The following is a 3,887-nucleotide window of genomic DNA, read 5'->3' on the forward strand; positions in this document are numbered from 1 at the left end:
TTCCCACTCGTCCTCAGATCTCTGTGCCAGTCTTGTTGTCCTCAGTGACGTCATCCTTTGACTCACGTTGTGTTTTGTCTCCAGCCCTGCCAGCCTACTGAAACGCTCCTGCTCTCTCTTCCTGCACCCTGAGGTCATAATAATGAGTTTTCAATGCGCTAACAAAGGTTTATTGTGTGGTGTCTCCTTTAATGCCAGTCTGCGTATTATCAGCTATCAGTATTTAGCTGCTGTGTCACGGATGGAGCTGAGCAGGATCAGTGCTGCTGGGTGAAATGATTTCCCACAGTTATCTTAAAAACTGAGTTTTCTAGGCCTGTTTCTCTGGAATGGGCGGGGACTAAAATGACAAAAACATCAACATACAGAAAAATATCAGCTCAGGATTTCACAAAAGTACAATAAAATCACAAGTTTCTTTCTCACAGACTGAGTGCAGTACAAAACTTCACCGACTTCAAAGCTGCTTCCAGGTTCATTTTTAGAGATGAGCACAGGGACGAGCTAATCATTTTCTTACTAGGCAGCAGTACAAACCCCTCCTGCATCATCATCATCATCATCATCCCAACAAAGTGGCCCCGGCTGTGTTCTCTGTATATTCAAACTCTTGATCTTATGGCGCTCCTGTAACTGCTGAAACGTTTCTCTTTCCTGTGATCTAACAGATCCTCCTGTACTGCACATCATCACATCAGAGCGAGCTCTGCCCAGTCTCACATGCTGTGGCCTGTCTCACAGGTTCTTAGTATCCAGTGGGCTGATTATGTAGCGCCTCCCTCAGTAGAAGCTGTGAAATGTTGTTTGTCATTAGTTGTTCTTATGGATTAAACAGTGTTTGTTCATCTCCAAGCTTCATTACTCAAAGCTGGCTTTTAGTTTGAATTCAGGTCTCAATGTCTCGTTGTGTAAACTTGTAGAACATCTGACTAGTATTTCATTAATGCTGGTTTCCTTTACCTGTTCAAAGTAGCACACTGCGCACGCACACAGTGAGGACATGTCTAACGCTGGACACCAGCAGCTGACTTCCAGTGAAAGCTTTGGCTAATATCATCTTCACTGATACACAAATGCCAAGTAAGTCATCAACAAAAAGTCGATCCATGACCAGTGCAGTTACACCGACTTTAATAAATGTGACTACAGTTTGAAGAGCTCAGTCAGTGCTTTTAAATCATTTGTTCCACTAAGTGAGAAAAGTTTACATAAATTCATGTTGGCAATAAAAGAGCGGGGCAGAAGGGTCTACAGGTCAATGAAACTGACGATGCTTTTACTGCTTTGTGCTTGTTTTCATGTTACTCCACAAGGTCAGTGAAAGAACAAAGGTGCTAACCCCTGGACCAAAAGCAAATGGTCCAAGTGGGCGAGCTGCTGATTTTCAGATGGCAGGTCTACATCTAGAAGCACAAACACCAACAACCAAAGTGAAGCATTAAGACAAAACTGTCAAACAGGATCCACACATCCTGCCACAAACACATGCAAGACAACTAAATTGGTCCACAGAATAGATGTAAACTGACTAAACTACGACACAAATCAGACAAAAACAGATGCAACATGATCACAAACAGACACGTGTTGGCTACATGTTGATGCAAAATGACTGTAATCACACGTGCAACACTTCCTACATATTTGACAACAGAAGAAAAACACAAACAAAGTTGGAATGTATTTTTAATTTAGATTTTTTTTATTTCATGCCAAATCAGATGTTTTAAAAATCAAGCGCCAAATCACAAAGTCTCCTCCCTGTTTGTACTGTAAGGTCAAAACCCTACAGTACTACAGAGAACCCCAACAATCAAATGATCCCCCTCTGAGCAAGCACGAGGCGAAGAAAAACTCCCTTTAACAGGAAGAAACTTCCAACGGAACCGGGCTCAGAAGGGACGGCCATCCGCTGCGACCGGTTGGGGGGATGGAAATCAAAAAGGAGACGAGATGGCGTGAACTACAGTTGTTAGAATTTGGATTTGAGGTCCGATCTAAAAATCAGGGCTCGCAAAATCCCCGGGACGTCGGGCTAGCGGTTTTGCGAGCCCTGAAGTGTTATGGTTTATGTTATGGTTTAAATTTTGATTTGGTGCTAAAATTCTGCCTCAAGATGTTAAAAGAAGCAGGGCAGTGGGGGAAAGCCGGGATGGTGATTTTAATCATCGTTGGCTTTGATGCACCACCTAAAGGGCTTTCGCAGAGCTTTTCCCACCGCTGAAAAGAACCTGGAAATTTTGGATTTCTTTGGAGGACTGGGGATGACTCCCAGGCTGATTTTTAGATGCCTTATCACAGCCTCATCAAAAGATGAATTACTTTCCATCGCAGCATGTAAGACCCGTTCTGGGGAGCCAAACTCCCTGATGAGGGATTTGGCTATTTTCTTCATGAACTGCTTCTGGTCATTGATGAGACTCGTGGTGGACTCTGTGCTGCTGAGTTCAGGCTTGATCAGGTCTCTCAGACGGTTGATGGCCACGTCTAGTTCTGCTGACAGAGACACAGACTGTTTGGTCTCAGATTTAGATTTTATAAGAACGCTCGCGAAGAGGAAGAAGGCGAGGTCATCGGACAATTTCTCAACCTCGGAAGATGGCACTGACACAGAACCATTCTCTGACATTTTAGAGGAAACACCTGCAGAGCATTTTCCTGGATGCTCTGCAGGTGCAATGCCAGATTTTGGCGTTGCAGGTGACTTTTCAGATGCCAGAGAGCATTTCTCTGGAGAAATGCTCCCAGATTTTGACGTTGGAGGTGATGGTACAGATTCCTCACCACTGCTCGCTGAACCTGTGCTTGTTTCCTGCTTTGGGGTCTGTGTTCTTTTAATAAAGTTTTGGATGTCATTCACAGCCCCAGACACCTTGTCCATTTGAATCACTTGATCTTCGATGTCCAGCCAGAGTAAGAGCTTCTGTAGAAACCTTTCTACTGCGTCTTCTACGAGGACATAGAGGACCTCAGCAGAATAGGGACGCTTTGAGCCTTGTGTTTGTCGTGGAGTCCTGGAGATGACGGTGTCTGAGAGGGATCTACCCATTAGAGGTTCGGGGATTTCATACATTCGATCCGTCATCAGTAGATCAAACACTTTTGCCGTTAACCCCACAGTAAAGTCTCTGGTTGCCCCACTATTTCTACAGTTTTCCAAGGTTTTTTCAATGGAGAGCTCTTCTTTCTGAGTTAGTTTGTCAAACAACCGATTAACGTGGGATCTAATGGCGCCAAAGTCGATTGGAGAAGAACGAATGTACCGTAGAAGCATATTTTGGGAAGGGGCTTGGTTTGCGCTCAGGGGACGAGGACTATGAGGCTCTGACCCTGACAGGCTGACAGCTATGCTTTCATCGGAGGGCACCGTGTCACTCTTGGGCTGCTTGCAAACGTTTTTTTAGACAAACAAAATATTTCCTGTTTGTCTTTATTTTTTGTCTCAGCTCGTTTTTCATATTTTCAAATTGTTTTTTCGCAAACATGGAAAAGCGATGTTTGCGTGGTTTGAGCCCGGAGTGAGAGGTGGACGGCACACATTTGGAAAAGTCTCTCACCTCGTTGGTAATGAATCCTGCATTAAAGGCAGGTTTGAGTAAGCTACAGCTGTCACAGAGCTCTTCACTGCTTGAATCCACGTTTCCAAGTATCTCATTTACAATGTCAGCTGCAACCTGTTCTACTGGGGTTGCAGCTCGGATACTGTGGCTCTCTGCAGTGGGTTTTATTTCGCCTTGTTCTGTTAGAGCTGATTGGTCTGGGAGCTCAATTTCTTTCTCCTCATCATCTGAACCTTTATCTCCTTCTGTCATCTCTCCATCTGAGCTCCTTGATGACAGAATCAGAGAAGTCTCTTTGATTGCTGATTGCACTGACGAATCCGTGCT

This window comes from Haplochromis burtoni, unplaced genomic scaffold (genome assembly GCF_018398535.1).
Source record: "Haplochromis burtoni strain Fernald_Lab_line unplaced genomic scaffold, NCSU_Asbu1 Contig_1023, whole genome shotgun sequence".
In the NCBI taxonomy this organism is placed as follows: domain Eukaryota; kingdom Metazoa; phylum Chordata; class Actinopteri; order Cichliformes; family Cichlidae; genus Haplochromis; species Haplochromis burtoni.